Below are 12,115 nucleotides of genomic sequence, written 5' to 3' on the forward strand. Positions count from 1 at the left end.
GGATGTGACAATAGTTGGGTGAAAAAAAATTTAAGACGAAATGTTCGTAGGTGTGTTTGCTACTTCCCGTCATAAGGAAAAGCTCTGTTATAGGAAGGCTCGTGCTAAGGTCTTAGATCGTGTTAAACAAAGATGCCTTTTGTATATGCCAAACGAAAGTTTATACCAAAGGTAGTTTAAACCTTCTTGTCATCCTTAGTGGTGTTCAAAGTCGGATATCCGGACCTTTCAGATAGTGGATTGCACTATCCAAATATTAATTCGAAATTTCAGATATCCAAATATCCGGAAAAAAGAATAACTATAAGAAAAAATTTAAAGAACTACTTCAATAAATATTTCGGATATCCAAGATATCCAAAAAAATATTGGTCAACTACAAAACAATGAGATTCTAAAAATTCAAATGTCAACCATTAAAAAGAATTAAAATATAAGTTGCATCATGACGCATCAAAATGTTATTTCCTATACTAGCTGGGTTGTAACAGAAAGCTTTTAAAATGTTTAGGGTATGCATTGCAAATAGAATTAGGGTAACCCTCGTACGCTCTATTTAAACGAATCTAACCCCAATTCCACTATAGTAACTTATTCGCCGCCGCTCTATTGCATCTCCCATTCATCATATCTCGACCTAAAGACGACGTCTCTTTTACAATGACGATGTAAGCCCTTTATTTTATTTTTTCATCTCTGAATTACCTCGCAATGTTTCTTTACATATATCAAATCAATGATGGTTTTCAAACGTATCATTTTGTAATTATTGGTAATAGTAATTATATTACTTTATAATATGCATATATTTTGTTGGTGTTAATGTAACGTAGACATCTACTAACAATCAGTCTCATAATCAAAGAAAATATAAACCAAACAAATGAAACAAATTTTTGAAGCAAATATTTGTTGGTTCCTTATTAGACATGTTTAAAGTTTTGATGAGTTTGTTTTTTCTTCATGTTTTAATTATTTTAAATGTCAGGTTACTTCGGTGTTATTGACTCATCATATAGCATGTTGATTGTTCATAGCATTATCAAATCACATACCCAAAAAGGTAAAATCTAAAAACCAATTAAACTATGCCAGAAATTGTTTATTGCTTGGCCTAAGTTGGGGTTGTCGAAAAAGTTTGTGGCTCATTGAAAAACGCTAAAAGTTAAAACGAGCCAGATCAGTTCGGCTCGATTTTGAAACAAGCTGAGCTCGAATTTATTATTATTATTATTAGTATAATAATAATAATAATAATAATAATAATAATAATACACGCCACTCGATATTTAAACATTAAAAAAGTATAATTAAAAAAACATAAAAAAATTAAAGACTCCAGCTCGACGAGATCGAGCTCAGCTCACGAGCTCGAGTTTGATTGTTCAGCTTGATAAAGTAAACGAGCCGAGCTCGAGCCAACACATTTAAGTTTGAGCTCGAGCTCGCCTTAACTCAGCTCGATTACAGCCCCGGCCTAAATACACATACAAGATATGTTGCAAAATTCAAATTTAATATCTATTAAAAACCAAATCCACTTTCACTCACATTCAATTTACGTGTCGAGTTACTCGCAAGCTAATTAGAAATAGAGATCAGAACGGGGGTTAATTAGAGGGTTTAGATGTGATCAATGTGCAGGAGAATGCGATTGATCTACAATTTTTGGCATGTGATGTGGACGGTCCGTTTGAATCGGAATTAAACAAGATGACCGAAGGAATGGTGACGGAAGATGGTAACTGCCAAATATTGCTCTCATCGTGCCATCGTGCTCGATGACCGTCTCTCTACTTACGAAGATTTGTCAGGTAGTTAATGACCATTTTACCATGACTTATAATATATTGTTAGTAGTTAAATATTTTGGTTGGTAAATGAGGGTCGGATGTTACTATATGATTTGACGGAGAGTTGTAAGATGAACATGAAACTTAATGATAGTAATCAACTCGTTTGTGTGAAGGATAAATTGGAACTTTTATCTTATAAATGTGGTTTAAAGGGTTTGGACGCGGAATATGAACCGACTAATGTGTGTGTTTAGTTGGTAAATAACAAATTATCTTACATGCTATGTGCTAACAAAGTATAAACATGTCCCGCTAAGCCACATAATTAGATAATCATATTTATGATATATCTTCTCGTTTATATCTTTGTCGTTGTGTCTAATATTCTTGTTTTCTTGATATTAACAGTCCGTTGGACATGCCCTTTTAAGTCATGCAAAGAAGTTGCATTCTACCTAAAATCTATATTTATAACAAATAATACCAAAGGTCCAGAAGAAGGGGTCGTGATTATGATGGATCCTGACTGCCAAATGGATCTTGAATCAGTAAGCAAAAGGATGTCTTCTGCAAGGACGATGTGGATGAAGTTGAGGTAAGTATTAATAATCGAATTGTTTGTTTGTTTTCATTTTTAAATAAAAAAAAATTCAAAGCAGCGACACGTTCTTCATTTAGAACAAAGAGTTGACAGTGAATACTGGATGTTATACTTTGATCTTAGAATAATGTTTTCCAGAATTATGTTGTTGACTTCATTTTGCAACCTGAACTAATACATTAATAATGATGTTGCATATTTAAAAGTTGGGAGAATAAGCAATATGCGGCAACACCTCCCATAAAAAGAAGGTGAATAATTTAAAATACTTTGTTACACAACATCTTAGAACATATTTATCCAAAAATAATAACCTATTTGTTATTTTTTATAGATACTGAGAATGGAAACGCATGTTTAGCATTTGTTGTTGGGAGCAAAACTCATGGTAAAAAAAGAGGCACATATTCTCACTTTTCATGTGTGTAAAAATTCTACATTGAAGATTCTAACATTGTGTTTGTGAGGCTTGGACTGCTCTATAAAAATGTGTATTTGGATGATGAATTCAAACAAATATTAAAACATGTGATCTTGATTTCAATCTTCATAAATAATAAGAAACCTGGATTAATCTTGGAATCGTAACTTTCATATAGACATATTTCGCATGCTATATACAAATAATTTATTGGAAAAAATAGAGATTTCTCTTGTTGTAATTGGATTGGTATATTGTTGTGAATGCTTTTATTAATAAAAAAACAAACAACCCCTCAGTCATTGACTAACAAGAGTAGAAATTAAAAATTAATGTATTTGTTTGAAACGCTGCCTAGGCCGTGGCGTGTTTCATGGGCCTATGTTATATATGTATATTGTTATAACGTTAATCGTCGTTTTAAACAACTTAATTTATATATTTCGTTACTGGTTAGGGCCTATGGACATTTTTCTTTCGGCTCGACCGAGTCATTCAAAACCTCTAGGCCTAAGCCTCCTTCATGATCCTGACGTCTTGATCTTTGATGCCACAAACGCATATCGATCACCTCCTGAAGAAACACTAACCGGACCCCGGACAGATTACTGATAACCTGGGGGTTAGATAGATGTTTCCCACGAGGGGTTAGACCCTTGGAAGATGGTTCTTCTGATAACCTGCAAAACAGACACCGTGAGCTTGTCACTGAGAAGGGGGGGGGGGTTCCTCCTTGTGACCACCCTCCGGCGTGAGAATCAGACTAGATTGCTCTTTAAATATAAATGTATATTAAGAGATTGCTAGAGCAGATATCAGGTATAATATGATAATATAAGATAAGATATGATAGGATGAGATGGTCATACCATTTGTGGTATTTATAGCCGAAGGTAGGTTTCCAAGGAGGTATGGCCGGCTGCAACAGTGTTCCTGTTCCACCAACAGTAGCCTACTCACGTGCCCTGCTGGTAGTTGGTGGGTAGGTAGCGGCTGATAGCGACCAGGCCTGCTGTATACTATTCCTTTTCCACCAACTGCCGGCTACGCACGTGGTATGACAAGAGTTGGTGAGTAGGCAGCGACTAATAGTGACATACAGTGTAGGAGCATGCTGCTCACCATACTGTTGTCCATAAGCTGTCGTATCTTTAGTCAGATCTTTTTCCCATACCTCGTCAGGTACAGTACAGAAGATCTTCCCGTATCGTACGGACTGGCTTATTTGGGCGGGAGTATTCCCCCTCCCGCCCTTGTGCGGGATTGTCCCCGGCTTCGCTCATTCCTTCAGGTGACACTGAATGATTGAGAGCTAAGTGCCTTGTGCGTGTAGCCTTGCTGCGCGGGTGGCCTTCCCTAATGGCTTGTATCCGAGGCTGCGGGGACAGGCGGAGTCCACCATTGGGAGGCATTTCCTGCGGGACCAGCTTGCGTACTGCGCGTAAGGACGTCACGTCTCTGAGCATGGTTGGTCCTGCGGATCCAGTTGGTTTCTGCGCAGACGTCCCTGTTTAAGGTGAGTCTTGCGGGTCCAACTGGGCTCTGCTGGGACCTACCTCTTCAAGTCCCCCCAGTCCAATGTTCTTCTCATGCGTGTTTAATAAAGTGAGGTGAACTTTTGGACTTAAGCAAATGGTTTTGAAAAGGGTTTTTTAAGGTTTTCCATGTGGATTCTTCCCGCGGAAGTCCTTGTCACTTGCAGAAATTCCCGAGTTTCCTGCTTGGTCTTTGGGTATGATGCGGGTAGGTCTGTAACCTCCTCGCAAGTCAGGAGCGTTGAGTCCCACTTGTGTGGACTCTCCATGAGGTTTTGGTAGTTTTGAACATAGTGATCAATTATGTTAAAACCACCAATTCCATCCTGGAGCTTCAAACAACGTAGTTCTCGACGTTCCCGCTATGCGGGGATGTTATTTCCGTTTCCGCAAGCATTGCCCAGAAGATCCTTCTTGGTTTCAATTCCCAGCGGAGCGCTAGGTATGTGAAGGGTTTTGCCTTAACACTGTACCAGCGCTCGTCTTACGGTTACTTTACTTCCAATGTATTCCTGGCGTCAATTCCCTGCGGGTGCTAGGTATGTGAAGGGTTTTGCCTTTACACTGTACCCGCACCCGTCTTATAGTTGGTTGCCGAGGAATATTTGGCTTCAATTCCCTGCGGGTGCTAGGTATGTGAAGGGTTTTGCCTTTACACTGTACCCGCATCCGTCTTCCGGTTACTTGTCCGCCAAAGTTGGCTTCAATTCCCTGCGGGTGCTAGGTATGTGAAGGGTTTTGCCTTTACACTGTACCCGCATCCGTCTTACGGTTACTTGTTTGCCAAGGTTTTACTTGGCTTCAATTCCCTGCGGGTGCTAGGTGCGTGAAGGGTTTTGCCTTTACACTGTACCCGCATCCGTCTTACGGTTACTTGTTTGCCAAGGTTTTACTTGGCTTCAATTCCCTGCGGGTGCTAGGTGCGTGAAGGGTTTTGCCTTTACACTGTACCCGCATCCGTCTTACGGTTACTTGTTTGCCAAGGTAAGGGGTATTTTCCCGCTTACTTTTTAATATTTTTAAATTTTGAATTTTTGAAATTCGAAAGGTTGGTGGAAAGATAGGAACAGTCCAAACCTCTGAAACGTCGTGCGACGGTTTCTTCTGACTGTGTCAGGACGTGCAGGAAGTTATGGTGACGTGACATTATATGGTCATTCCAGACGCTCTCAGGTGCGTGGGCGCGATTTTTCGGGCGCGTGGCCGCGAAATTACTGGCACACGTCCTTTCAACAGCTGTTTCCAGCTTGCTTTTTGCCACGTGTCATAGTTTCATTGCACATTCGATTTCTCTCTCCTCCGCATTAAATTCACCGCATTAATTGCGATTACTATATAAAGGGGGAGAGGGTTCTTTGTAATCCACACTTTCACCCTTCTCTTCTTCTTCTTAGCGATTTCCGGCAAATACTCCCCTTTTCAGGCAAGCATTTTCCCGAAATCGTTTTCTTCTTCCTCTGCAATATGTCTTCCCATGATGCTGAAGCTGTAGCCGACGATAGGAGTACTGCTGGCGAGTGCCAGTGTGCTCTACCTGTCGATCAGTACCAGTATGTCGTCAGGAAATTCATGCTTGAGTCTCTTGAGCCTGAGTTTCCTGAACCCCACCAGACTGTGTACGATGCCCCCAGTGGCAAGATCGGGGTATATGCTGCATTCTTTGTTTATGGGAACCTTAGGTTCCCATTGACAAAGTTTATGTACCGTGTCTTGGAGAGGCACGGTGTGCACCTGACCGAGGTGCATCCGATGGCGATTGCCAAGATCCGGCACTTCGAGTGGGTGTGCCGGATTCTGGGTATTGAGCCCTATGTGGACCGCCTGATGACCTTCTATACTTGGAGGTGCATCCAGGGGTGGTACACCCTGACAACCCGTATTAAGGGTTTGAAGATCTGCGTGACCGAGCGCAGTCTCCGATCGTGGAAGCGGGAGTTCTTCTACATTTCTGCCCGCGCCATCCCTATTGCCATGAAGTTTAAGAAGGGACAAGCGCTTCCGAGCCTTCACGCTTCCAGCTACCAGGAGGCGGAATGGTTCGCGAAGATATCCCGGGTCCAATCTCCGGTTTACCGGTTTGCGGAGTCCGGGATGGTGATGCTGGGAATGAGCCGGGTATGGAAGGATGCGTCCCGGTTTCCCATCCTTCTCGAATACGGTTTGAACTCTATTCCTTATGGTATGTCTTGTCTTTCTTGCTGATATGAGTTTGTCTTATAACCGTTTCTTTTCTTTCAGAGGGGAATGATTTGGAGTCGCTCCTGTACCCGCGGGAAGCTGACGGTCCCGTGCGGGTGGGCACTCGTGCTCTAGACGAGAACGAGTTGCCCATCCTGGAGCAAACGGCGGATCGGTTTGTGGAGGTCTACCCGCTGGGCCACGAGATCCTGAGCCAACGGCGGCCAGGTAAGGCGTTATTCTCTCCTCCACCCCTCAATGCTGTACCCGCTGCTGGAATTCCTGACATCCTGTCTTCTGAGGAATCCGCAGATGGTTCTCCGCTGGTGCGGAAGAAGAGGGCTGCCGGCGGGAAAGGGAAGGAGAAGGCGGCCTCCACAGCCGATCCAGTGCTCCTATCTGACACCGAGTCAGATAATGAAGAGGTGGCGGGGAACCCCGGTGGTGAGAAGACCACTGTTCCGGAGGCTACTACTGTTACCTCCGGAGAACCAACGACGACGACGGTGACCGGCATCAAGAGACCGGCTCCATCGGGCTCGTCCCCGCCCGTCCGTACATTCAGGCTCAAGAAAACCCGTAAGTACAACTTCCTTTAGCTTTTATCTTCATAGCTTAATATCATTTAACACTTATCTTCTTGTGCAGGCGTGGATGTTGACGCATTCCAGGGTGGAGCGCAGAGGAGTACCTCTCCGCCGATGACGGTAGGCTCGGTCAGCCTATCTGAGGCGACGACCCAGGCGCCTGCGCCTGTTTCCGCTGGATCAGTTGCTCAGTCCCTTGAGCCGACTGTTCCAGCCGAGATGACGTCACCGCCGGCGGTAAGTGCGATTTTTACAGCATCTTTCACCGAGCCGGCGGTTACGATTGCTGCGGATTCTGCGGCAGCGACTGCGGCGGCTGCCACCATGCCCCCGCCACCGGAACCGACGGCCGGCCCATCAGGTACGCATGGGAGTACTCGCCAATCTTTGCCACCTTCCCATCTGCCTGACCTTTTGGATGGGTTTCCTTTGGGTTCAGGTGATGGGTTCGGCGGCTATCGGCCTGTTATAGACCCTACAGGTGCGTAGGGTTCCTTTGGCCCTTTTTCACTTTTATTTTTTATCATCTTTTCCTAACTGCTTTTTTGTTTTTTGCAGTGTCGGATTCCAATGAAGTGTATGTTCCGCGATGGAACATACGCCGAGGAACAACCCTTCGTACCCCTGTGGAGTGCGTGGAATGGGCTCGCCACGCTGCTCCCCATGGTGCGTTGGGGGAAGCCATGGCTAGCTACCAGGAGGGTAGGCTAACCAATGAGCTTCGGGTTCTCCAGGCCCGGATGCAGCCGCGCGTCGAGCTGCTTTGTCGTGAAAACGACAAGTTAAAAGCAGCTCGCGCCAAGGAAGTATCTCAAGCGCGGGCTCTTCGGGAGGAGAACCAAAAGTTGGCCGCAGCTGCTGCGGAGAAGGAGAAGGCCTTCAAGGCCCTCGAGGTTGAGGTTCAAGCGCTACTCGAGGCCCGCTCCAAGGCTGCCCAAGCTGTTAACGAACAGCTTCGGCTGGCTAAGGAGACTGCGAGGAACGCAACCGAGAGGGCCACCAAGGCTGAAGCTGTTGCTGAGCCTTTACGCGTGGAGAACGAGGAGCTCAAAGCCAAATTGGAGGCTCTCCAACGTGCTCATGATGCCTTGGCGATGGAGGATGCCAAGAAGCTTCAAGAGATCCTGGACCAGAGGGGCGTGCTTGATCACACCGAGCGGAAGCTTAAGGGCGTTGAAGAGGCTGCTGCAAAGGAAGTGCTACTTGCCAACCTTAACAAAAGCGAAGCCGAACGCGCCCGCACCCAAGCTCAAGCCGCCCTCCAAGAAGCTCTGGTTGCCAAGGAATGGCTTCTTCGAGAAGCATTGCCTCAGGTATGTTTGGCTTTACGTCTTCACGCTTTCCTTTGTACATAGAAAAGGTGTTTGACACTTGTATTTTCTTTGTAGGTTGTGCATCGGGTCTTCTCAGAGACTACTTACGATGATGCCATGAGCGCAGCCCTCAACGCTTCTCATGAGGATGGGGAAAGGGCCGGCTTCCTGCTTGGTCTAGGGTTCGTTGAGAAAGGCGTCCCGCCTTCCAACTTCCCTTTGTTCGATGTGGACACCGAAGCTGCATATGACCAAGCGGTGAACCAATATGCCGCCTTCCCGCATCCAGTGGTGGAGAAGGTGAAGGAAGTCCCTGCTGCTGATGATGGGCTAGCTATCCTCAAAGCTTTCCTTGAACTGCCACGCTCTACCGATGGGGCTGGTCCAAGTGGAAGTGGCCCTGAAGCCTGATCCTGAAGGTCCCTTCCCACTGCTAGGATAGTTTTAGCTTGTACAGATGTATTATTTTTCTTTTCGTAGGCGGGTAGTTACCCGGCCATTCTTGTAATAATTCGTTTGTGAAATATAAATCTTTTTGCGTATAAGATTGTTATTTCCTTCTTTGGGTTTCTTGCTTTATAAACTTATGACTTGCATACTTAGTTTAAATTAGCAATTTTCCAAGTGTAGAATAAGTTAACCTGTTTGAACGTGGTTGATAATGGGTTAAAGTTTTGCTTCCTCTTTCGTGATTGTGCGGGTAGAACCGTCACTTGCACTTAGTAGGATGGCCAAACTTTACCCATATCTGACCTGCGTGTAGGTTTTCCTCATCTTTTGAACGTGGTTGATAATAGGTGTGAAGTTTTGCTTCCTCTTTCGTGATTGTGCGGGTAGAACCGTCACTTGCACTTAGTAGGATGACCAAACTTTACCCATATCTGACCTGCGTGTAGGTTTTCCTCATCCTTTGAGGATAAGTTAACCTTTGAACGTGGTTGATAATAGGTGTGAAGTTTTGCTTCCTCTTTCGTGATTGTGCGGGTAGAACCGTCACTTGCACTTAGTAGGATGGCAAATCTTTACCCATATCTGACCTGCGTGTAGGTTTTCCTCATCCTTTGAGGATAAGTTAACCTTTGAACGTGGTTGATAATAAGTGTGAAGTTTTGCTTCCTCTTTCGTGATTGTGCGGGTAGAACCGTCACTTGCACTTAGTAGGATGGCCAAACTTTACCCATATCTGACCTGCGTGTAGGTTTTTCACGCTATTGGGTTTGTGCGGGTAGGACCGCCTTCCCACGCAACGACTTCACATAATGTGAATGCCGTCACCAGTGTTGCATAGTTTAACCGTTCGACGCGCGGTTGTTGATAGGTTATTGTTCAGTTTCCTCATTATGATTCGTGCGGATAGACCGGCACTTTCATTTTTGGGTGCTGAACCTTTCCCCTTCAACTGACCTGCGTGAAGGTTTTTTCACATTATTGGGTTTGTGCGGGTAGAACCGCCTTCCCACGCAACGACTTCACATAATGTGAATATCGTCATATTAGTGTTCAGAAAAGTAAAATCATCAGCTTCGATGTTCTAAAGAGAATCATTTCCATTAGAAGTGGCTCTTGGCCTTTTCTTTACAAATTGGAATTGATTTACATGCGAACTGTGTAAATGAGCTCCCTTCCATGTTGTTGGGATGGGAGTGCCATCGAGCCGATACGCACCTGGTTCGGGATCTCGTTCTTTACGCAGCATGTAGTCTCGACATTGAAGCTGGAATTTTTATTCGTGTTTTCCCCAGCTGGGGTTCTACACGCACCCGCCTGCTCAGCCTTTATTGCGCCACGAGGTGCGCGAGCGTCCCATCTCTGACAAATGCTTCAACCATGTCTTTTACGTCTATGCATTCTTCAGTGTTGTGGCCTTTTGTCTTGTGAAAGTCACAGTATTTGCTCCGATCAGCATCGTGACGATGTCGGATTATTGGAGGCTTTGGCCACGGGAGCTCTTCAGTGGCGAATATCTCAGTGACGCTTTTGGTGAGCGGCGTCCATCTGGAGTTCCGGTGCGGCTGTACATTATCCCTTCCGCCCAATCGATGTTGCAAGCCGGATGAGGTGTCAAAGTTTACCCTTGACTGCCAAATGCCTAGCTTCCGCTTTTTATTTAGTCGGGTGGTGAGGACGTTGTCTTCTCTCGTCTTTTGAGTGTAGAGGTTTGTGCTCTGTGGGAGATCTCTACCCAGTTGCTTCTCCGTTTCCGCATAGCGTTTTGCTGCTGTCATGATGGCATCCCATCTTTACCCGTTAGGGTGCGGATGAGCTCTGGGTCATGGGCGCCCTGGATGAAGGCAGCGCGAACAAGATCTTCGCTGATATTGCCCAAACTTAGCTTCTTTGAGTTGAAGCGAGTGATGAAGTTTGGCAGAGATTCATCTTCTTCTCGTATGCATTTGAGGGTTGTCCATTGCTCCTCAGTATACTTCCGTTGCTGGCTGAAGTGTTGGCTAAACTTCTGCTGGAAGTCTGCCCAGTCGTAGATGTGGTTGACCGGTAGACGATCAAACCAAGCTCTAGCAGCCCCAACAAGCGTCATTTGGAACATGTAGCACCACGTGGGTTCCGTCCAATTGCTGACGGTTGCCCCCGCTATGAACCTGTTCAAATGATCGTCTGGATCAGATATACCGTCATATGTGCCTATGTTAGGCATTTGTTTGGCACTCTTTGGGGCGATTGCTTCCGCAATGTCCCTTGCAAATTTGGACGTTCCTGCATTTGCAACGTTTGGTCTGAACGTTTTGGAGAAGTCTCGTGGACTTCCACCTGTGCTTTTTGGTTTGAAGGCTTGTCCAAAATGCCTTTTCGGTTGGGATTCCATTTCCTTACGCTTCCCTTTTGCTCTATGGCGAGGGTTCGCGTCGGAGTCGGATTCCTCCGAGTCATCCTCCCAGTATTCGAATTCGTCGGCCTGTTGTACGGAACGCAAGCGTTCGTCCAACTCAGCCTGGAATTCCTTTTGTCGTGCCTCCGCCCATGCCTTAACTTCATCGAGAGTTTGGCGGGGGAGTCTTCGTTTCTCAACCTGGGTATCAGTGGATCCCAGTAGGCGATCATTTACTGCACTTGCCCCAGCATGAGTAACTGGGGTAGTGTTCGTAAAATTTACTTCACTTGCCCCGGCTTGGGTAACCGGGGTAGTGTTTGTAAAAACTGTGTTACCGGTATTCCCCCCAGTAGCTGGGGTTGTGGTTACCGGAATTTCTCTAACCATCTTTATAGAAGTTTGAAAAAACTGGAGAAAAATGTAGTTCTAGCTTTATGCACGGATGGCGCCAATGAAGAAATACTAACCGGACCCCGGACAGATTACTGATAACCTGGGGGTTAGATAGATGTTTCCCACGAGGGGTTAGACCCTTGGAAGATGGTTCTTCTGATAACCTGCAAAACAGACACCGTGAGCTTGTCACTGAGAAGGGGGGTTCCTCCTTGTGACCACCCTCCGGCGTGAGAATCAGACTAGATTGCTCTTTAAATATAAATGTATATTAAGAGATTGCTAGAGCAGATATCAGGTATAATATGATAATATAAGATAAGATATGATAGGATGAGATGGTCATACCATTTGTGGTATTTATAGCCGAAGGTAGGTTTCCAAGGAGGTATGGCCGGCTGCAACAGTGTTCCTGTTCCACCAACAGTAGCCTACGCACGTGCCCTGCTGGTAGTTGGTGGGTA

This window comes from Bidens hawaiensis, unplaced genomic scaffold, assembly GCF_021521415.1.
Source record: "Bidens hawaiensis isolate Kalapana, Puna unplaced genomic scaffold, B.hawaiensis_p1.1 tig00015610_1, whole genome shotgun sequence".
NCBI classification, from domain to species: Eukaryota; Viridiplantae; Streptophyta; class Magnoliopsida; order Asterales; family Asteraceae; genus Bidens; species Bidens hawaiensis.